The sequence below is a fragment of the Hylobates moloch genome, unplaced genomic scaffold (assembly GCF_009828535.3).
Source record: "Hylobates moloch isolate HMO894 unplaced genomic scaffold, HMol_V3 SCAFFOLD_8, whole genome shotgun sequence".
In the NCBI taxonomy this organism is placed as follows: domain Eukaryota; kingdom Metazoa; phylum Chordata; class Mammalia; order Primates; family Hylobatidae; genus Hylobates; species Hylobates moloch.
Genome location: NW_026652283.1, coordinates 120,921,890 through 120,946,665, shown reverse-complemented (window position 1 = coordinate 120,946,665; position 24,776 = coordinate 120,921,890).

Here is a 24,776-nt window from a genome sequence, read left to right as displayed (position 1 = left end):
AAGATAGGTCGAAAAAATTACAAAGTCTTTCTAGTAGTCTAAACACGAGGCATGTTGCTCATTCTGCGACAATAAAAGCTGCTGATGCTGTTGTACGAAGTGACTAGGAAAGCAGAGTCCGTAAATGCCGTAGCCACTAAACCAAAGTCTGCAACAGAATAAGCGCAACTCTTCTGGCTTGGTGTTTCTGGGCATGCAGGAGCATTCGCCATTGCTAGTTATGTTGTAATCACGGAATAAATAGCACTTTATAGAGGGCTCTCAATTCACCTGGTAAACTTTTTTCTCCCTCAGTGTCACGCTGCATCCATGAAAGAGAGCATTGGCCTTATTCTTGTGTTTTCACAACCTGATATCCAGTATTTACAATCCACACGTGTTCCTTAGGGGAGCTCAAGACATTTTCTGACAGGCCATCTCTTTCCTCCATTTAACAACAGTGATGGGAATTGGGAGAAGAAATTGATGGTAAAAGTGATGAATGTTGCATTTAAAGAGGAGTCAACATTTAGTTACAGCACAGTTACGTTTCTCTTCCATGGTCACATTATGACTCACAGCAAAAGTTTTTTCATAAATCTTCCTTTTTTTTTTTTTTTTTTGACAGCATCTCTCTCTGTCACCCAGGCTGGAGTGAAGTAGGGCGATCTTGGCTCACTGTAACCTCTGTCTTTTGGGCTCAAGCGATTCTCCTGCCTAAGCGTCCCCAGTAGCTGGGACTACAGGCATGCCCCACCATGCCTGGCTAATTTTTGTATTTTTAGTAGAGATGGGGTTTCACCATGTTGGCCAGGGTGGTCTCGAACTCCCGGCCTCAAGTGATCCGCCTGCCTTGGCCTCCCAAAGTGCTGGGATTACAGGCGTGAGCCACTGCACCCGACTGGTAAGTCTTCCCTCTACTCTCACTCCTGAATCCCCAAATCCTTATAAAAGGTAGAGGTTTTCTTATTCTGTGTCGTCATCTTACAGTTTATCTGGTTACCAAATAGGAAAAAAACAATAATAAAAGACAAAAAAAAAGAACCCAACTATTCACCTGACAAAAAAATGATTTTCAAAGTTTAGTTTTCAAAATATTTTGCCAAGCTCACTGTTCTTCACTGCTAAGATGGAATGACAATGCAGTGCTTCAAGGTGCCGACAAAAACAAGTTATGTCATCCAAAGTTACAAAGAAAACAAAGACACCAGCAGAGACTCCTCACCAAGTTTTAACATGTGGAAACAGCAGTGCGCCAGAGCAGATTCTTGGAGGCTAAACCACGGGGAATAAAGCCATGAAACAGCTCATTTCCATTTGACAAACCAGCCCTGGGAACTCAGATAAGGACTTAGTTTCATACATGCTACAAATCCGTTTTCCGTTTTCCTAAAAGTCCTGGCAACGATTCAAAGCCAACTCATGAAGCAGACGGGAGGCCTGTTTCTGGCCAAAGTCTGTGACAGCAGAGGCTCTTTCTCCAGGCGATATTAACAATAGGCATCTTTCTGGGTGGTGATTGAGTTCTCCCACGCGACCCATTGTAAGTAAAATAATTTCTAGTAACTAGACACTAGTTTCAAGACTATGCCATTCAGTGGGTGTGATAATAATAACAGCCAACATGATTGAGGCCTTTTTACATGTTAAGCAGTGTTCTAGGCATTTTACATGATGATCTCCCTATTACTTGCAATAACTGTATTTGTAACCATCCTACTAGCGGTACCATTTTATCAATGAGGTGGATGCGGCCCTGAAGAGATTAAGCACCTTTAGTCCAAGGCTCTATGGCTAGTACATGATATCGCTGGATCTGACTCTGAACTCATGCTCTCAATCACTATACCATATTGCAGTGAAAACAACGGCAAATATTGTTACCCTCCTATATGTGTATCTATAATATAGCATAACTAGGTGTGAAAAGTAAAATTACTAGTAGACCACTGAGAAATTATTACTCTCCCATAAATGCTAGACTGAATGGGACATACATGTAAGAAACAAAAAGTCAACCTGTGGCATATTTGTAGAACATCTTTAAATATCTTTAAATCATCATTGAAATATCATTATTAAAATTGGAGTAGGGGGAGGAAAAAGGCAAAACACTTGCCAAACTGTTGTTTGGGGAACACAAAAATCCAATCGAAGTATAATTTTCAAAGTGTTAAAAAACATAGCACATGTATGACTATAAAAGGAACACGTGCCAACGATTGCATTCAGCTCATTTACTAATGAGGAAACTGGTAAGATGTTGAAACTGGTCCAAAGGGCATCTGGAAGGCTACATATACATGAGCAATTTAATAAATTCCTGGGTTAGATATAAAGCTGCTTAATGTCCAATTCTGTTTAAACTGTAACCTTTGGGATTATCTGTTTTACCAGAGAGAAATTATTTGCATCTCTACTGAACACAAAATTACAAATTGATCTTTCTCTACAAAGATGTAAAATAGGGCAATAAATAGAATGTCAAGCCTAAAGTGCATTGTACAGCAACAATAACAACAAAAAAACGAAAAACCAAACATTTACTTACTATTTTCTTTTGTCTGTTTTCAAGTGGAGATGACTTTTCTAAAAACCCTTACTAAAGTAAGGGAATAGAACCTTGTGACTAGCCAGTTCAAAATGAAATATATATATGTATATATATGTATATGTGTGTATATATATGTATGTATGTGTATATATATGTATGTATATGTGTATATACATACATATCTATACACACACACATATATATATATATATATCCCCAAAGTAGGCAGGAAGAATGTTTGGAAAATCCTCAATAAAGTAGATTGTGTTTCCTAATGATTTTTTAAAAAGTAATAAGCCATTGGACATGAAGAGGATACTAGGAAAAATGAAGAGAAAGAAAATCTGTTTTCCATTTCGCTTTAGCATAAACTATACAGAATAGCGGAGCTCGTTTTACAGGCAAAGCAATCGAATTTTAAAATGGGGTGGGGGTCATATCATAAGAAGTCAATATGCTTCTACTTCCTCTGTGTTCTTCTCAGTGTCTCAGCTCTCCCTCAAATGTCATTCTATCCCCTGATCAAAATAAGTCTCTGTTTCTACTCCTTTAAAGAACATGAAGTTAAATAGGTTAATTTCCCCAGAGAGGTGTAAGCTGATAATATTCCAAATCTCTGTTTTCTTTGACCTAGTTCTCACTTTTGTTTGTATTACAGGTTGGGAAGAAATTTGAGGCTCTTCAGTAACTCATTAAATATTTTCTGATTCTAAGAGCTTAACCAGACAGACTCCTGAGGTTGAAACTTTACTTGTGCTGAACTTTTCGAAACATTTCAGGAGACTTTGGAGGCTGGACTTTTAATATGCCAACTGCTCATTCCTGTACTTATAACTATAGTGTAACTACATTGTCCTGGATTTTATTCAAGTTGATAGGCAAATATAATAGGGTTCTCTTTTTTCTCCAAAGTGAGTAAAATGTCAACTCTTCCCTCCTGACAAAATAAACACATCCTATTGTGGAAAACTGCAACTGGATTAAACTCGCATTTGAACAAGGTTTAGTTGTATACTTTTTAAGCCTATTCTGGAATAACTGGTCACTGAATCATCTTCATTGCATGTTACAAGCATCTTTCACTCTCCCACTTGTATGGGATCTGGAAGCCAAGCTTAGAAAAGAAGGTACTTGTCACCGAACTGCCTTTGTGCTTTTTCAATAGGAAAATATGAGGTAGCACTGTCCATCTCTCTAACATTTCAGGACTCTTTTACAATTTTTACACAAAAATATTTGAAAAAGTTTTACAACGAACATTTAGCATTCCTATAGTAGGAAAGTAAGTCTTTACAGCTATTTTTGCTTAGTTACTCCTTAACTTTTTGGTATGGAAAATTTAAAACATGCAAAATTAGGGTAACTGTTAAAATTTTTATTCCCATCAACCGTATCCTCCCCACTCCCAAGTTTATTCTGAAGAAAATCTCAATGTCATATCATTTTAGTCTTATTCAGTATGCTTTGCTAATAGATAAGAATTCTTTAAAAACAAGTAACCATAATACCGATATTATGACCTATTCCCAAATTAACAATAATTCCTTAATATGATCCATTACTCAGGATGATAAAAATTTTACCTGATTGCTTCATAATATCTGCTTCTTTTTTTAAACAACTTATTGAAATCAAGATTCTAATATGGACCATCTATTCTAATTGATTCACACAATGTCTAAGTCCCTTTCAGTTTACAGGTTCCCCTACCTTCTCTTTGTCCTCTTCCTCCTGCTCCTCCTCTTCCTTTTTTTTTTTTTTTCTCCTTGCAATTTACTGGATAAAGAACTTCTCCCTTGGTCAGTATTTGGTGACCGAGTCCCTGAGTCACTTAGCATGTTTCCTTTTCCTCACTTCCTTTGAACTGGCGCTCAGATCTGGTGGCCCTGTCTCCCTGCATGCCCTGTGAGGCTTAAGTCTTTTTTTTTTTTTTTTTTTAAGATAGAGTCTGGCTCTGTCACCCAGGCTGGATACAGTGGCTCGATCTCGGCTCACTGTAACCTCCGCCTCCTGGGTTCAAGCAATTCTCCTGCCTCAGCCTCCTGAGCATCTGGGATTACAGGCACACATCACCATGCCTGGCTAATTTTTTGTGTTTTTAGTAGAGATGGGCTTTCACCATGTTGGCCAGGCTGGTCTCAAACTCCCGACCTCAGGTGATCCACCCGCCTAAGCATCCCAAAATGCTGGGATTACAGGTGTTAGCCACTGTGCCTGGTCAGGCTTAAGTCTAGCAAGATACTTCATAGGCAGTGTTGTGTACGTTCCATCAGAAGGCGCAAACTATTCAACTGTCTCTTTATGTGTGATGTTAGGAGCCATCAATGATCATTGCCTAGATCCAGTCATTCACTGAGAAGTGCCGAATCGTGATATTCTAATTACAGCAGAACTTCATGTGTTATCTGTAATGATCAATAAGGAGGAAATTGCCCTAATTAACTAGCTGGTTGCTGTGTGGTACCAAAGGAGGTGCCAGGTTCTTTCTCTTTACTTGCCAGTTTGCAAAATAATGAGTTAGTTCCATAGCAGTCTCTGAAAGAAGGAAGCTTTGTTTGTCTTTGGTATCATTATAAACTAAAGGATCTAAATATATTTGTTCTTTTGGTCTATTGCAGTTATCATTTTATTTATTTATTTATGTATCTATTTATTTTGAGACGGACCTCACTCTGTCACCCAGGCTGAAATACATTGGCATGATCTTGGCTCACTGCAACCTCCACCTCTTGGGTTCAAGTGATTCTCCTGCCTCAGCCCCCCCAGTAGCTGGGATTACCGGCACGCACCACCACACCCAGCTAATTTTTTTTATTTTTAGTAGAGACGGGGTTTTGCCATGTTGGCTAGGCTGCTCTCGAACTCCTGACCTCAGGTGATGCACCTGCTTTGGCCTCCCAAAGTGCTGGGATTACAGGTGTGAGCCACCGTACCCGGCCCTATTCTTTTATTCTTTCGATTCTTAAATTATTCCAGTTTTAACCATTGAGATCCTCTTCAAGTTGGCTCTGTTTCTTTTTGGCCCTCTTAGCCTTTGATGGTTTACTTGCTTTCTGGTATGAAAAGATATTCCAGGCTCACCCTATATCCCAGACTTGGAGTCAGCCATTTCTCTAAGGAGTCTGGTTCATTTTAGTGTTGTGCAGTATTTAGAGACCACAGTCAGGGCCCCAGGAAGCCTATTTTCATTTTGAAAGAAAAATGTTTTCCATTTTCCATGATCAATTTCCTCCCTCAGTTTCAGGGAGCGTATGAACTGATAGGCAGGGCCTCCGACGTTGGCCTCACAGTGGAACTGTAAAGTTCATTGCAAGAGCAAATTGTAGCTGGTTATGTGCTTTCTTTCCCGGGATTACCTTATGTTCTGATGCAGAGGAACTAGGAAAGCAGATGTAGAGAGAGAAAATTATTTTTCTGTGCATATGTCAATTGTGAACTAATGGAGCAGGTGAACTGGGCGTCTGTCCATTCTAGGTGAGGCCAGGGCGGGCAAATAGGAAGCAAAAGCTGCCGCCACGCTATTCAAGGCCCCGGGTGGGCAGCTCATCTCAAAGATCATTAATGGCTGTGCCTCTACTTCTCCCCAAACCCTACACCTCCCTAGGGAAGGCCTGACCTCTCAGGGGCTTCCATGGCTGGTCCCCCACCCCCACCTCTAACCCCAGAGGACTAAAAGATCAGAGAGATGATAAAAGTCTTGTTTCTTTTTCTTTTTTTTTTTTTTTTTTTTTTTTTTTGCTCTTTCCTGTGGAAGGAATAGATGTCCCTTTGTTCTAGATGACGAGGAGGATGAGTGAAGTCCAGGAAATGAGAACTAAAGTGTGGGCTGGCTCTATTCTGGACCATAGAGGAGAAGAGAAAAAAAAGGACCTTGAGGTTTCTTTGTGTCCGGCTCAACTCAGCAGTTTACGAAAACTGGTAAAGTTTTGGGACACAAACCTTAGTCAGGAATAAAATGCAAACGGTTCATTTGCCATGCCCTGAACTGTATCTCTCAGGAATTTAATTCTGATTGTTGACGGGCACATTAATTACAAGCCCCACCATCTGGCATGCTTGACAACAACCGGAGCTGGGATATGAGTGTGAGCTCACTAGAGCCTGTAACGGTAAAGGCAAGAGTAGCTACATTTTTTCTAGACTTTGTACTATATATATAGAGAGAGTAAAGCTACGGCATCAGCGGAGGATCTTGATTTTGGTGTGGATTTATTCCCAACCTAGGGCAAGTTTGGGATTGTTACTGTCATACAATGATACAGTTTCTATTATTAGTTATTAATACTGATAATAGTATTGAAAGTAACAAGTATGATTTACTGAGTGCTTATTACATACTACTTTGATGAGGAAGATATCCTTAATCACACTGTACATGTGAAGAAACAGGCACAGAGAAGTTAAACAAGTTTCTCAAAGTCACACAGCTTAGTAACTATCAGAACAAGAATTTTAATTCAAATTATTTGAAAAAATCACCCTGGTTTTCTTTTTCTATTTTGATCCTTCTCACCTAGAAGGGAGGGATAAGGAGCTTACCCCCTTTCTCTTTTTTTTTTTTTTTTTTTTTTTGAGACAGCGTCTGTCTTTGTCACCCAAGCTGAAGTGCAGTGGCGTGACCTTGGCTCACGGTAACCTCTGCCTCATGGGTTCAAGAGATTTTCCTGCCTCAGTCTCCCGAGTAGCTGGGATTACAGGCATGCCCCACCATGCCCAGCTTATTTTTCTATTTTTAATGGAGACAGGGTTTCACCATGTTGCCCAGGCTGGTCTCAAACTTCTGACCTCAGGTGATCCACCTGCCTTGGCCTCCCAAAGTGCTGAGATTACAGGTGTGAGCAACCACAGCCGGTTCTGCCTGCTCGTTTTTAAGGACAAGCTGATATGTTAGTAGCATCTGGAACCAAGAAGTGAGAAGCAGCAAGAATGAGTTTTGAGGATTCCTGTGGCTTATCCACAGACTCTCTAGGGCACCTGACCACGAGCCTCACATAGTGAATGATGAAGACAAGCCAATTTCTTAAATCAAAAGTGTAGGAAAATGCTGGGTGCATACAGTATACAAAAGATTGACTCTTTGTTGTCTCTACTGTTAGTTTTGGACATTCAAAGGCTTCTTTCACTTCTTCCCAAAAGGTTCCTCTTGGTCCAGGATTTTCAGCCCAATTTAAGTAAAACCCGATCAAAGAGCTAAATTTCAGAAAATTCAAATTAGGTATTTACCATAGAAGCCTTGAGGCATTTAATCAGTAAACAGGTATTAAAATGAGGAGGTCTTTTATTTTCTTTCTTTAAAGACAAGGTCTGGCTGTGCGAGGTCACACCTGTACAGGTGACACCTGTAATCCCAGCACTTTGGGAGGCTAAGGCAGATGGGCCGATCACTTGAGGTCAGGAGTTCGAGACCAGCCTGGCCGGCATGGCGAAACCCCGTCTCTACTAAAAATACAACAATTAGCCGGGTGTAGTGGTGCACGCCTGTAGTCCCAGCTACTCAGGAGGCTGAGGCAGGAGAATCGCTTGAACCTGGTAGGCAGAGGTTGCAGTGAGTAGAGATCGGGCCACTGCACTCCAGCCTGGATGACAGCAAGACTGCGGCTCAAAATAAATAAATAAATAAAGAAGAGGTCTCACTCTGTTGACCAGGCTGGAGTGCAGTGGTGCAATCACAGTTTACTGCAACCTCAAACTCCTGGGCTCCAGCGATCATCTCACCTCAGGCTCCCAATGCGTTGGGATTACAAGCATGAACCACCTGTAATGGAGGGGTGGTGTCTTTCTTAAATAAGAAAATAAGTGTTTTCTTCAGTAAAGTTTAAGAAACACTTGGCAAAACTCTAGGAGTTCATGATAAATTTAAAAAATCTTTTCTGTGGAGCTCCAGGTTTCTGAGAATTAGGTTTCTGTGAAAGCAGGAGGATCTGTTTTCTGTGGATAAGACTGCACACACACCCCAAACCGGTGCTCAGGAGATAGTTGGCTCTGGAAAGAAAACAACACACAGAGAGAAAAATGCCATTGGAGAGAAAACTACATTTTTATTGTGCAGTGAGGACAGAGAGCTTGGAAACATGAAACAAAATGGGGAGGGAGACAGTAAGGTCTTGCAAAAGTCTTAAGGGAGACAGAGTTGAAGGAGTGTGTGTGTGTGTGGAGAGAGAGACAGAGAGAGTGAACAAGTCGGCTTACAATGGTGCAGGCACCATGCTAGGTGCTGGGAGACAACGGTGCCCTAAGAATCTATGATGCCACTCAGATTTCCAACACAGCAAGGAGTTGGATTAAGATGCCCTCCATTTAGGGGGGTACTCTTGGGAATCAGTCAGCAGAGGGGCAATTCTTTATGATTTGGCAGCTACCAGCCAGTGCAAGAGGCTAAGATGGAAGCTCAGCAGGCAGGGAGGGGTCTTGGCATGGTGTCTGGGTCTGCAGGTTTCTCGTGCTGAGACTGCAGAACAAAATTTTCTAAACCATCACGCTAGATGCTCTCAACAGGAAAATGGCAACAGCTTTTTTTTTTTCAGAGGAGTCTCACTCTGTTGCCCAGGCTAGAGTGCAGTGGCGCAATCTCGGCTTACTGCAAACTCCGCCCCCTGGGTTCAAGCAATTCTCCTACCTCAGCCTCCCTAGTAGCTGGGATTACAGGCGTGCACCATCACGCCCAGCTAATTTTGTATTTTTAGTGGAGACAGAGTTTCGCCGTGTTAGCCAGGCTGGTCTCAAACTCCTGACCTGAAGTAATCCGCCCACCTTGGCTTCCCAAAGTGCTGGGAATACAAGCGTGAGCCACCGCGCCTGGCCAACGGCTGATTTTGGATGAGCATACTTATCAGCATTGACAGCAGAGGACAGGCTAAATGTGATTCCAGTTTCAAACATGAGATGACCAAGGCATACAGAGTCAAATGATCATAGAGGTGGATGGCAGGCAGGATGGCAGTAAGTGTTTGCAGCTAGAAAGTTTGCTTCTCATCTCACAGAAACACTCTGACAGCTTTGCACTGGCAATTGTCCAACTTTGGCAGGATGCCAAAAGACAAACTACCAAGGTCATGTGTGCTTTCATTAGCAAGAGCTGCCAGAAGATAGGAGATGGCCAAAAGCTCACCAACAGAGTAAAATTTTAAAAATCAGATCTAATTCTTGGCTGTATTTCTCAGTCTTGATTAACGGACATCCCTTTGGCCCTTTCCCTCCTTCCCTTTTCAATAACTCATTCTTCTTCATCACTCCTTCGATCCCTGTGTTCATGCCCTCTGCATTTTGCTGAACAAATGCTCATTGACTTCCACGGTGAATAGGCAGATGTGCTAAAATACTCCCAGGGCAGCTATTTGCTTCCTTTGATCAGATGTAAAAATGTCTGGAATCCAGATTAGCATTGCAGCTATAGAAAAGAATTTCCAGGGAATCCTGACTCAGGTTTTAAAAGTGAATGCATCTGAGCATTCCTCTGGACTATGAAAATAGAAATGGTCCTGGTCCCCGGTGGTCAAAGAGGATCCAGAATGTACTCAAAACTCCATCCAGCTTTCTGCAAGATATCCTCACAATTACACACACGATGCCGTCCTGGTGGGATCTTGGAGAGTTTCCTGAATGGAGGCAGAAGAACTCGACTCCTCTTATTCATCAGCTTTTCCAGGAAGACTTTGCTTCTGCCCCTGTAAATGTGTAGCAGCAAATATACGACACATGTCTCACTTCCTCAGCACTAAAGAACAATGTTGAAACAAAGGCCAGGGAGAAGGTTGAGCTCTCACCCTGAGTGACTTTCAGGAGAGAGTCCTCTACGGAGTGGATTCAGCCTTGATTCTAGCAGGGGTGAAATGTTCCATTCTACATCACTGGCAAATCTAGCATAATGTGGACAAAGCTGTTGCAGCTTGGAGCAATCAGATCAAAGGTCATGTCCAGAAGGCGAACTCAGGTAGGTGGAGGACCAGGTCAAGTAGGGACAGAATCTCGAAGACAGTTGATCATCCCAGTCAAAAAACAGGCTGAGGCTGGACCAGGTGGGGAACAAGCTGCGAAGGTGATTTCAGTAAACCATCAGTGGGTGCTAGCGGAGGAGGAACTTCCACGGTGTGGGCTCCTCTGTGAATGTTTTTGTTTTTGTTTTGTTTTGTTTTTTAGAGACAGGGTCTCACTCTGTCGTCTAGGATGAGGTGAGGTGGTGCAATCATAGGTCACTGCAGCCTTAAACCCCTGGGCTCAAGTGATCCTCCTACCTTGGCCAGGAGGACTACAGGTGCGCTTCACCACAACCGGCAATTTTTCCATTTTTTTGCAGAAACAAGGTTTCACTACGTTGCCGAGGCTGGTCTTGAACTCCTGGCCTTATTCCATTCTCCTGTGTTGGCCTCCCAAAGTGCTGGAATTACACGAGTGAGCCACCTCACACCTGGCCTGTTTTAGTATTTTAATTTGGTTGTCTTTGGTCCACTCTGAGTGGAGGCAACTACTCTTAAAGACCCAGATCTGCTCAGGTGTGCGAAAGGTCTCACTGAGTGGCCTTGATACTGTGTATTTAGGTCTAATGAAGAAAAAGAAGAAAGGAAATCAACCTTTGCAAGTTGTCTACCACATTTCAAGTTTCTTAGAAATCATTATCTCAAAAAAAAAATGGAGAGGAAGCCTCCATTATCCTCACTTCAATGCATGATAAAACTGAGGCTCAGAGAGGTTCAATAACTAGCCAAAAGCCAATAGGTAGCAAATGGTAAATCCAGAATGGAAAAATAGCAATTTGTCCCAAAGATCATGTTCTTTCTTGCCCACCACGTTCCATATACTCTAGAATTCCAAAATATTCTGGAACAGCAATTTGCAAACATTTCGGTCTCAGGACCCCTTTACACTCTTAAAAATGACTGAGGACCCAAAAAGCTTTTGTTCATGTGGTTTATATTTATCAATATTTGCCATATTAGAAATCACAACAGAATTCTAAAAATATTTATCTATCCAGTGAAAATAAGAAATCAACTTCATCATAACATAAATATTTTATAAAAATAACTGTTTTCTAAAGAAAAGAAAAGACTGGCACTGCACACTTTTGCAAGTCTTTTTAATGTTTAGTTTAAGGGAAGGCAGCTGGATTTTCATAGTTGTTCCTGCTTTCCGTCTGCTGTGATGTCGTTTACGTTGAAACATACGAAGAAAATGTGGCTTCCCACAAACACGTAGTTAAGAAAAGGAAGGAGTATTTATTTATTTGTTTGTTTATTTATTTATTTTGAGATGGAGTCTCGCTGTCACCCAGGCTAGAGTACAGTGGCATGATCTCCTCTCACTGCAACCTCTGCCTCCTTGATTCAAGCAATTCTCCTGCCTCAGCCTCCCGAATAGCTGGGACTACAGGACCGCGCCACCATGCCTAGCTAATTTCTTAAATATTTTTAGTAGAGATGGGGTTTCACCATGTTGGCCAGGCTGGTCTCGAACTCCCGACCTCAAATGATCTAACCATCTCAGCCTCCCAAAGTGCTGGAACTACAGGCATGAGCCACAGCATCTGGCCAGGAAAGAGTATTTAAATAACCTTTTCAGATAATTAGAGGTACTTGTTTTTGAAGAAATATTGGATGCAGAATCTGAAATCATATGAATGAAGATTCCATGCTTTGTTACATTAAAATTGCTTTTAAAGATCTTTAAAAACGTATTTTTAAAGGTCTCTCTTGTGCTTTGAGTGGGTCTTTTACCCATGCATGATTCTGTAACCTTACATATTGGTCATCTGAAAATATCAATGATAGCATTCCTAACGGTGGCACATTTTATTTTCTATTACCTGAAAGTCACAATGGGTTTTTTGTTTTGTTTTGTTTGTTTTGTTTTTTGAGATGGGGGTCTTGCTCTGTTGCCCAGGCTGGAGTGCAGTCGTGTGATCACAGCTCACTGCAGCCTCGACCTCTTGGGCTCAAGCAATCCTCCCACCTCAGCTTCCTAAGTAGCTTGGACTACAGGTGCGTGCCACCACACCCGCCTAATTTTTGTATTTTTTGTGGAGATGGGGTTTCACCATGTTGCCCAGGCTGGTCTCTAACTCCAGAGCTCAAGCAATCCACCCACCTTGGCTTCCCAGTGTGCTGGCATTGCAGGGATGAGCCACCATACATGACAAAAAGTCATAATTGCCAATATTGCCCCTGATCACTGCAGAAAAGTCTTCAAATATCGGAAGTATTTAAACATGGTTAAGTTCAAGACGGCAGATACAAGTTTTCCAAAATTCAACTTTTCTCTTGAAAGGTCAAATGTTAGCACTGGCAACAAATACTGTCAGCTTTCCTTGGAGTGACAAGTTCACTTCTTTCATTTTTGAGAATGTGTCTGCCAGATACCCAAGTCTGAATAATTATAGTTCTCCTGTCAGTAATTTTTTTTTGAGTGAAAAGTGGTGTTCCAAAAAAAGCAGCCTGTTCAGCTCACAACTCAGTTGTACAAGCTTTCCCTCAAGTCAATTTTTACACTGAGGTGTGCAGTGGACCTGCCTTTTGTGTGCTTCCTATTGTGTCACATATTAAAAATGTGTGACATATTAAAAATACATACACCATAGGGTCAAGATCTTTAAAGTTAATGATTTTTATGGCTTTATCAAAGACATTCTTAAGTAAAACTGGGATTTTGTTTTATTTTATTTTATTTCGGGTTTTGTTTTTGTTTTTTGACACAGGGTCTTGCTCTGTCACCCAGGCTGGAGTGTAGTGGCTTGATCTCGGCTCACTGCAACTTTTGCCTCCTGGGTTCAAGCGATTCTGCTGCCTCAGCCTCCTGTGTAGCTGGGATTGCAGGCACCTGCCACCAGGCCCAGCTAATTTTGGTATTTTTAGTAGAGACGGGGTTTCACCATGTTGGCCAGGCTGGTCTCAAACTCCTGACCTCAAGTGATCCGCCTGCCTAGGCCTCCCAAAGTGCTGGGATTACAGACATGAGCTACTGCCCCCAGCCCCATTTCATTTCATTTTCACTGTGCATGTATGATTGTAAACAAAATAACTCAGTACAGTTAGCTCCCACTGTCATGATTCATGCCAAGACTCCAAGAGTTCTACCCACCATTGCATTTGTCCCATCCATACAGACGTTAATACAGTGAAAAGGCAAACAAGATCTTCATATTGTTAGAGAGATAGTTTTGACTTCGTGGAGCCACTGAAATGATTGCAAAGATCCCTGGTGGTGGTAGGGGGGTGTATTAGTCTGTTCTCATGCTGCTAACAAAGACATACCCCAGACTGGGTAATCTGTAAAGGAAAGAGGTTTAACGGACTCACAGTTTCACATGGCTGGGGAGGCTTCACAATCATGGTGGAAAGTGGAGGAGGAGCAAAGGCACATCTTACATGATGGCAGATAAGAGGATGTGCAGGGGAGCCCACCTTTATAAAACCACCAGATCTCATGAGACTTATTCACTATCATGAGAACAGCATGGGGAAAGCCTGCCCCCATGATTCCATTCCCTCCCACCGGGTTCTTCCCACAACATGTGGGGGTTATTACAATTCAAGGTGACATTTGGATGGCGACACAGAACCAGACCATATTGGGGGTATCTATGAACTACTCTTTGAGAATCACATTCTGGAAGGACTGAGCGACTTCTGGAATCTGACATGACCCAGTCCTTCACGTGCAGGGTAGAGACAACAGGACTCAGGATCTAGGCAGCAGAATTTCCATCAGGCTTGGTCCCAAAATACTTCCTTTTCTCAAATTAGGTCCATTTCTGGCCTCATGGAACTTAACACATGAGTAGAGAGAGACAGACAATGAACAAAATAAATAAATAAATAACGTAGTATATCACAAGGGGATAACTGCAGTGTAGAAAAGTAAAATGGAAAAACAGACTGGGGTGGGGACGAGCTTTCCTATTTTAAACAGAGTGATCCTGAAAGCCTACCTTGGGCCTCCATTTAACCTCAGCCACTTGATGAGACAAATCTTATTCCCATTTTAGAGATAAGGCAATTGAGGAACAGCTGGATTAAGTGATTTGTTGTGTGTATCATAGCTAGTAAGTGGCAGATCTGGGATTCAGACTCTAAAGCTTGATTCTCCCCACTGCACATCATTCTCCCAGGTATATAACAGGTCTCGAACATTAACTTCTAACTTAAGACCCAGCAACAATTCATTTTTTTTCTTTTTTTTGAAACAAGGTCTCAGTTTGTAACCCACACTGGAGTGCAGTGGCTTGATCACAGCTCACTGCAGCCTCAAACTCCTGGGCTCAGGTGATCCTCCTGCCTCAGCCTTCTGAGCAGCTGGGATTACAGGTATGCATCACCATGCCTGGATTTTTATTTTATTTTATTTTATTATTTATTTGTAGAGATAGGGTCTTGCTTTGTTGCCCAGGCTAGTCTGGAACCCGTGGCTTCAAGCGATCCTCCCACCTTGGCCTCCCAAAGCACTGGGATCACAGGTGTGAGCCACCATGCCCCTGGCCCTGCAACATTTCTAATTTGTTGCCCCAACTTTGATGTCCTATTTAGGGAAACAAAATGACAATTTTTCAAATGGAAAAGATGAGCAAGGAAAAAGGCACAATAACCTCGGAAGCCATCAAAATGTACATTCCAGGGAAAATCCTGTGTTTGACCATTAGACCTTTGAGTGGATCTCCTTCTAGACCCTGGATTTCCCCTCTTTGTTTATTCTCTTGAGTGTTTAGGAAGCATTTTCTTTGTGTTGTGCATGGTGGTGGGTGCTGGGGGAGGAACCTTAGTTCTTGTGCTGTAGCACCTCACAGTTTTAGAGGAGAGGGAGAGAGGAAGCAGAGAACATTCCAAAGGCAAGGGGAACCTCACAAACCTTAACCAGCAGCATTAGAAGGTGAGGTTAATTTGGCTAAGGGTTAGACACAAATGTATGAACACACACACACACACACACACACACACACACACACACACACACAGCTGATTGCTATATCTGTGACCTAAGACCTCCTGCCCTATATTACATGAAACTTCTAAAAAGGACATAAATGGCTCCCACATCTGCATAACCTATATTCTCTCACTCCATACAACTAGGATGATGGGAACCTTATAAATGGAAACACTGGAGACGATCACTCTATTTAATCCTAACAGCCATATGACAAATATATTACTTATGTCTCACAGACGAGGAAATTGAGGCTTTAAGAGCCTATTTGCAAGCTTGGTGCAGTGGCTCATGTCTGTAATCCCAGCACTTTGGGAGGCTGAGGCGGGCGGATGACCTGAGTTCAGGTGTTCAAGACCAGCCTGGCCAATATGGTGAAACCCTGTCTCTAATAAAAATACCAAAGTTAGCCAGGCATGATGACACATGCTTGTAATCCCAGCTACTCGAGAGGCTGAGGCAGGAGAATTGCTTGAACCCTGGAGGTGGAGGTTGCAGTGAGCCAAGATCTTGCCACTGCACTCTAGCCTGGGCAATGAAGCAAGACTCTGTCTCAAAAAAAAAGAGCCTATTTTCTTTATTTGGTTTATTTCCGTTTCATTGCTTTGGGCCTAAGCAACCACACAACTGAAGCCATCTCCCATAAGGAGGGTGTGCCCAATCTCAGTGCTGTTCCCAGAACATCCCCAGGCCATGCATCCCACGCCCTCTGGTTTTACACTTTCTGCCTCTTCTTTCTGATTCAGCATCCATCCTCCTCCTTCTGGCTGTGCCTTGCATTTCCCCAAATACTCACTGACTCATAAGTACAACAGATTTGGCTCCTTTGGGTGAACCCTCTACAGTCTCTCTCAGCCTTTCATTTTTAGGGGTTCCATCTGCTCTGATTGCCTGGGCAAATGACCCTTCACCCTGCCACAGCCCTGAGGTCTCCCAGAGTCAGTCTCCTTGTTAGGGCCCTGATGCTCAGTCACTCCCGGGGTCATGCAAGTGCTGGTCTGGCTCTGAGAGTGAGGCTTCCTTGAAGTTTGCACCTTCTACCACACTGTCTAGCATCACCCTCATCCTGGCCCTATAAAAATAGGATGCTTAACATCAGGAATTCCAAAAGCTTTATTTCCCCTTTAAGAACTACATTTCTCTGCAATTACTCACCCACTAGAGGACTCATGGGTATAAAATTTCCGGAAAGAGCTCAAAATCAGCACAATCTTCGCTGAATCATGAACCAGTTTTCTCATGCATTCATAGCTCATCGTTGGATTTTTTTTTTTTTCCTCCTGGTCTATTTTCCTCTTCAATAACCAATTTTTTGATGAGTTGCAATGAGTCAAAGAGAATTGATTCATTCGTTAAGTTACTCAAACATTTATTGGTACCTCCTTTGCGCCAGGGCTTTTGATGCTTCTGTTTTCTGTTCCTTTTCTCTTTCTTTTTTTGAGATGGAGTGTTGCTCTTCCTTGTCACCCAGGCTGGAGTGCAGCAGTGCGATCTCGGCTCACTGCAACCTCCACCTCCCAGGTCCAAGCCATTCTTGTGCCTCAGCCTCCTGAGTAGCTGGGACTACAGGCGCAAGCCACCACACCTAGCTAATTTTTGTATTTTTAGTAGAGACCAGGTTTCACCATGTTGGCCATGCTGGTCTCGAACTCCTGACCTCAAGTGATCCACCTGCCTTGGCCTCCCAAAGTCCTGAGATTACAGGCGTGAGCCACCACATCTGGCCAATCTGATGTTTCTGATGGTCAATCAATAATTGAACATGTAGGATTCAACAAGTGCGATTACAAAAACAGCTTTATGATATTTTTTCTGAGTTCTTAACTTGGACTCTTTACCAATTGCTGGGTCCTTCCCCTTACCCCGAATACACACATGGGCTGTACCATGACTTTTCTAATTACTCCTAACTAAAAGAATATCCTATAATAAATTTGAGTAAGATTAAAAAATTTAAAAAAAAAAGATTAAAAAATTAGAGTGTCTAGTTCAATATGTTATTTAATATGTCAATTTTGTCATGACTTAAAAAAAAATTTGTAGAGACAGGGTTTCAGTATGTTGCCCAGGCTGATCTTGAACTCCTGGCCTCAAGTGGTCCTCCCTCCTTGGCCTCCCAATGTGCTGGGATTACAGGTGTGAGCCACTGTGCCCTGCCCCTTCAATCTTTATTTCAGAGAGACAATGTCTTCCTCTCTCTCCTGGTTACAGATTAGCTAGCTACCATCTATGACTCTTCAGGACTGAAAGAAAGGGAGGGAGATGAATGGGGAAAGGATAGTTCCCACTTGACCATCATAAGTGTGAAGTTTCACACTCACTGGCCCTGGAAATTCTTGACTTAGGCTCCATTCCTTGCTAGGTCCATTCTTCTGCAACTCTCTTGATCTGGGCAGAACCTCTCTTTTGGATGGCTGCTCCAGGTCTCCCTCACTCCTGCTCCAGGCAGCTCCTTGATCAGCCCCTTTCTGCTGCAGTCTTTTTACCCTGAAAGTTTGACCTCATGATATACTATCCATTCCCCTATAGTTGGGGGCTTGGGATGGGTATTTTCAAGGTGTTGACATTCTAAAGAATGATATGGTGAACTGCCTATCAGGAAAACAATTTTGTGATATTGTAAAAACAACTCTTCAGACTTCAAATCCTGTGTTCTTTTCTACAGAATGGCATGCATTCTCACTGTAAGCTATTTTCATATGAAGTTAAGTCTATGAATTTATTCCTCCAACTGATAGCTGCATTTTAACAATCAATGGATTTGGCATCATTAAAGATATTTCAGGCATCAGTGAGCATACTGAGATGGTTCTTCCTGGAGCCCTTAAAATTAGAGTCACAAGGGCCAGGCGCGATGGCTCACGCCTGTAATCTTAACACTTTGAGAAGCCAAGGTGGGCGGATCACTTGAGGTAAGGAGTTTGAGACCAGCCTGGCCAACATGGTGAAACCCTGTCTCTATTAAAAATACCAAAGTTAGCCAGGCATGGTGGCGAGCACCTGTAATCTCAGCTACTTGGGAGGCTGAGAAGCAAGAGAATCGCTTGAATCTGGGAGGTGGAGGTTGCAGTGAGCCAAGATCGTGCCACTGCACTCCAGCCTGGGTGACAGAGTGAGACTCCATTAAAAAAAAAAAAAAAATTAGAGTCACAGGGACAGGGAAATCACCTGTTTCACAAATTACACTTTATAGGAGTGGTTGTTTACAAGTCAACTTTGTTCCATCTGGCAGGCTAATTTTGTTAAGATTAGACTTGGCTCAATCATTCTGTTAGACAACAGAGAAAAACACAGTGTTGAAACATGTTAAACCTCTGCCCTAAGGGAAAAGGTCGGTATATTAAGAAAAAAACATTGGTTCAGGACTCCACGGGGGCGCACAAAAGAGGGATTGAGGGGTTGGCTGAGCCCAGGGCTCAGGTCCTCAGTGAGTCCTGATGCCAATCACTGCTCATGTGCCCTCAGGCCCTCAGCCCTGCGGTTATTTGTTCTCAGTTACACAACTGTAAACATCTCCTTTTGCCTAGTTTGTTTTTTGTTGTTGTTGGAGGTGGGGGGACTTAGCGTATATTCTGCCTACTAAACTTTCATTTAGCGAAGTATTTACTGAAGATATGATAAGTACCTATGAATAAGAGGCTGCTTGCCACCAGATTCTCTGGTCTGTGTGAAGAGAAAGATAAGCAAACCACCAATTCTAACACCAGGCAGACTTAAATACACACCAAACAAAGGCAAAAGCGATGGTTTCCAGGAGAGAGGGATGCATTTGACTGGAGGATCAAGAATGTCTCCTGGAGGAGTCAACAAGAGAACTTTTCTTTGAAGTAGGAGTGATATATCTACAGGTAAATAAGTGAAGGAAAACATTCCACTTTGAGGAAAGCAGCATGAGTAAATGCCAAAAATATTGCCAGGTGTCATGGCTCATATCTGTAATTCCAGCACTTTGGGAGGCCAAGGTGGGAGGATCACTTGAACTCACGACTTTGAGACCAGCTTGGGCAACATGGCGAAACTCGATCTCTACAAAAAATACAAAAATTAGCCAGGCGTGCTGGTGAGCGCCTGTAATCCCAGTGATACAGTTTGGCTGTGTCCCCACCCAAATCTCACCTTGAATTGTAATAATCAAGGTGAGATTTTGAGATAATTGTCAATGGTGGGGAGATAATTGAATGTGAAAGTGGAGATAATGGAATATGGGGGCAGTTATATTGTTCTCATGGTAATGAGTAAGTCTCATGAGATCTGATGGTTTTATAAATAGGAGTTTCCCTGCACAAGCTCTCTTGCCTGCTGCCATGAAAGACGTGCCGTTACTTCTCCTTTGCCTTTCACCATGATTGTGAGGCTTCCCCAGCCACGTGAAACTGCGAGTCCATTAAACCTCCCTCCTTTATAAATTACCCCGTCGCAGGTATGTCTTTATTAGCAGTATGAGAACAGACTAATACACCCAGCTACTTAGGAAGCTACGGTGGGAGGATCACTTGAGCCCAGGAGGCAGAAGTTGCAGTGAGCGGAGATGGCACCACTGCACCCAAGTCTGGGTGACAGAGGGAGACTCCATCTCAAAAAAAATTATGTATATAAAATGGTATATTTGAGGAAAAGCTGATTGTGAATTAAACTAGGGACATAGTCTGCTGTTGAGCCGCATTGCCCAATGCAGTAGCCACCCATCGTGTGGTCATTGAGCAACTGAAATGTGCTGTAAGTATAAAATACACACTGCAATTTGAAAACTTAATGTGAAAAAAAGTGATATATTTCATGAATGATTTTTATATTGATTAAATATTGAAATGATACTTTAGATATATCAGGTTAAATAAAACACACTACTAAAATTAATTTCACCTATTCTTTTTTTACTTTTTTAATGTGGCTACTAGGAAATTTAATATTACCTGTGGGGCTCATATTATGTATCTATTAGCTAGTGCTTGTTTAGAAATTAGAATACCATGGGCCAGATGCAGTGGCTCATGCCTGTAATCCCAGCACTCTGGGAGGCCGAGGTGGGTGGATCACCTGAGGTCAGGAGTTCGAGACCAGCCTCGCCAACATGGTGAAAACCCCCTCTCTACTTAAAATACAAAAATTAGCCAGTCATGGTGGCGTGCATCTGTAATCCCAGCTACTCGGGAGGCTGAGGCATGAAGATCGTTTGAACTTGAGAGGTGGAGGCTGCAGTGAACTCAGATCACACCACTGCACTCCAGCCGGGGCGACAGAACAAGACTCTGTCTCAAAAAAAAAAAAAAAAGAAATCAGAATACTGTGAATTTTAAGACAATCTATAGGCAGTGGGATCCTTGAGTATTCTTGAGCAAGCAACATGTGTTGTATCTTCAGATCAGTAAGAGCATGATTTCCATTTCTTGTGTACTTGGATCCACTATAGACATTTAATACTTACTTAACAAACATCTTTGCTGAATATTTACACTTTATCCAAGTGATTATTGATCAAAATTACCCTGCAAAAGCTTTATTATAACCTTCACTTTAATGCACTCAGATATGCAAATTTAGGAAATAAAACTCACCCAGAATTCACCACCCCAGATAGCTACTAAAAATATTTTAATATGCACTCTTCTGGTGTAGGAAGTATTGAAACATTACTGAAATATTGGAGTATTGAAATATTGCTGAAATATTGTTCTTAAATGGCTACACTGAATTTATAGTATGATGTACAGTTTCTCATGAAAATAAATTTTGTCCTACACATGATTTTTGACGGCTGTATAGTATTTCATTGCATGGATGTAGCCATTTAAGTAATCCCTTACTGTTGGACATTTGTTGCTAATTTTCACCATACTAAATTTACTCAGTTCCTTATTTCAGTTCGTTGAAGTCAAAGAGAGAAACAGCAAAGGTAAAGATGTTTACATTTCTCTAAAGACAGCTCATAAAACAAGTGCATAGAAATATCAACTCCCTTAAGAACCAAGGCTCAATTTGGCAATTAAGTTCTTTTTAAGTGTTCTCAGTGGGTACAGCAATCAAAGTAATTCCTGTTAATGGAACACATTGGGGTGTGTGTGTGTGTGTGAGAGAGAGAGAGACAGAGAGAGATTGTGGGCCATGCAAATAAACATAAGACAACTTTCCTTGGTTGAGTGACCTCTCCACTCTCTTCTTGTTTGAAAGACTCATACACCTTTATAGAAGTTAGAAGTACAGTACAAAGAACTTTTTTCCTGAACCACTTGCGAAAAAAATTGCTGCATAATGCTAAATCATTACCAAATGGTTTAGTGTCTACTTCTGCAAAGACATTCTCCTATGTAAATAAAATCCAGTCATCAAATTCAGGAAGTTAACCTTGATACAAAACTACCATCTAATCTTCTGACTCTACCCAAGTGTCTCCAGTTGTCCCAATAATGTCCTTTATAGTAAAAGAATACAGTTCAGAATCACACAATGCATTTAGCTGTTATGTTTCTTTAGTTTCCTTTGATCCATAACAATTCCTCAGTCTGACTTTTCTTCATCTTCATGACCTCAACATTTTAAAGATTACAGGCTAGGTACTTTGTAGAATCTCCTTCAATTTTGACTTAATTTTCCTCATGATTACATTCAAGTCATATATCTTTGGCAGGAATATTATCAAAGTGATGCAGTATCCTTCTCATTTCATCCTACTGGATGATGCGTAATTACGATTAGTCCCACTACCTTCACTCTGATCATTTGATTAACAATGTATCTGCCCAGGCTTCTCTATTATACAGTTATTCTCTTCCCCTTTGTAATTAATAAGTGTTTGCGAGGAAGTACTTTGAAACTATGTAAATATTCTGTTCTTCCTCAAACTCTCAAAGCATTCACTGACTTATATCAACACGAAATCATTGTTTCCTCCTTTATTCATTTGGTTATAAACTCTTACATTATTATTTATTTTGATGCTGAAATTGTCTGTATGTGGCCAATGGGAGCCTATTCAAGCTGGCTTCTGTGTTCTTTTAATGCCCACATCATTGAGCATTTCCTTGCTTTAAGGCACAATAAGATACTTGAGACTCAATTTGTACTTTCCCTGCCCTAGCTCTAGATTCAGCTTGTTTTAGTGGAACACGGTATCTAGTAGCCAACATCTGCGTACTAGGGGTGCTGATTTTTACTGGGGTGTCATGATCCCAGGTCCTCTCAGTGGACAGAGCTAGAGAATACACATATACACATACAATTGCCTCTGTGGTTATTTTATATACTGAAAACTATGAGTTTATCCTGATATATCTAATTCCAATCTAACACCGCACAGGGTTCATTTTATTCCTCCTTTCTGTATTTGTAATTCCCTTTTCTGACACTTAAGAAACCTGGCTCCCCTTATTCTTAATATTGCATGCATGGTCAATCTCTCTGTATATACACAGTTCCCCATCACTTCTGCCCAATCCTATCCCACGCAGACAGCTTCCTCTCCATGCTTGGGCTCGGAAACCTTACTCCAAATTCCCTTTGCCTTTGGAGACACCCATCTCACCCTCATTATTCTTTGACTTCTGATACTGGGCCACTCACCTCCCCACGTGATTTCATTCCTCTTGGTTTTTACCACCATACTAGGTAGCCCATCTCTCTATTTAAGTTTTGACTCCCCACTCTGGGCTACTGAGGTTCCCTTTCCCCTTCTTAAATAAACACCTGCATAATGGCTTTAGGACTGAATCATTCAAGAACAAAGAAAAAGGGAAGGGGAAGATGAAGAGCTCCAGTTATTGCTGACGTAAAAAAAATTCCCTGTTCCTTCTGATTCCAACGGAAATTTAGTACCCAACTCAACATATGGAGAAAAAAAAATCCGTTCTCAATTGACAGGCATAATAATAGTCCTTAAAGCTGCCCTTTGAGACTTGGTACCTCTTATCTCTGTCACTCATGATATACAATATAATTTGTTAAATAAAAGGCAGGAGGAAGGTTTAAATTCCCATGTGCTGATGACAGCAAAGGAGAGAAAATGTTCAGTCTAAACACACAAAAGAAAGGATAACGAGGCAAATACACTCCAGCCTTGAAGACAGCAGATCTAATATTTTCATTGATTATGCAGCAATCACAAAGGAACACTCATTGCTTGAAATCTTTGCAATTTGACTTAAAAAAAAAAAAAGAAAAATAAGAAGCCTCTTTTCAGGCTTTCAAGGTTCCCAGAGCTATTCTAAAAGTCCTTTTCCACCTCAGATTCTGCAGGTCATAGACTTCTGGCTTTGGTTTTTTTGCTGTGGTTATGCCAGCTGGAATGTGCCTTCTCACGCTCTTTCATGATAGTTGATAGCTCTTTTATCTCACAGGCACTGGCTGGTCACAGGAAGACATTCTTGCATATTTCAGAGGAATTAGAGATCACTCTAAGCACAACCAATGCCATTTGTCATTCGCACCAAGGGTTGCAAGCACAGCCTCTTGCCCCCTAGTTCCCATCCCAGGCGTTCCTTCTCAATGCTGAATTCAGAGGCGGTAGCCTGAAGCAGGCAGCCTTACAGCTCCCCACTATAACCAGGTCAATGTCTACAATGCAGGGCCTTTTAAAAATTGAGCGTGGTCAAGTTCAGGCATCAATGGATATCAGTATCAGAATCTAAAAATAAACCAAGCAGAGGAAGCTTCAAAGACTTCCTGGAAGTTAGAAGGAACTGGAGGTTACAGAGGGCAGTGGGATGACTTCTAATGACCTCATGGATGCCATTAGGAATTCTCAAATTGCCAGGAATGTCATTGAGTACTGCACCATGCTGTCTTAAAGGGAGGCAGAACTGAACAGAATGAGTATAATAGGTCTTCAGTGTTCAGAACAGAAGTGGGTGGTGGGAGGCTGCCGTGGTGGTGTCTGCTTTCCCCTGAGGGCTTGATGTAGGCACATTTCAGGCCCTGATCCTTCACAGGCCAATTTTTATAAAGAAATGGCATGCTCATTCGTATCTGGTAAATGTAGGATGTCAGATGCAGCATGCAATTCCACCTGCTTATTAGGGTTTTCCTTTTATCCGTTTATGTTAAATTCAGTATGTCTAAACTACACTCATAGATTTTCCTTACAAAAACTGCATGGATTCTTGGTTATTCTTTTGGCAATGACAGTCATGCACACTTAAAACTCTGAGGCTCATGTTCTATTCTTCCTCTCCCTTGCTTCTCCTTCCCTGCCAAGCCCTCTCAGTTACCAAGTCCAGAAGATTCTTTTACAACAGCTCTACCATCAATCCCTTAATTTTCTACTGCTTGGTTGGTAGTTCAGGTGCTAATTGCCTCACCCCAGTCTGCTCTAATTTAGCCTCATTTTTTTTTTTTAGTG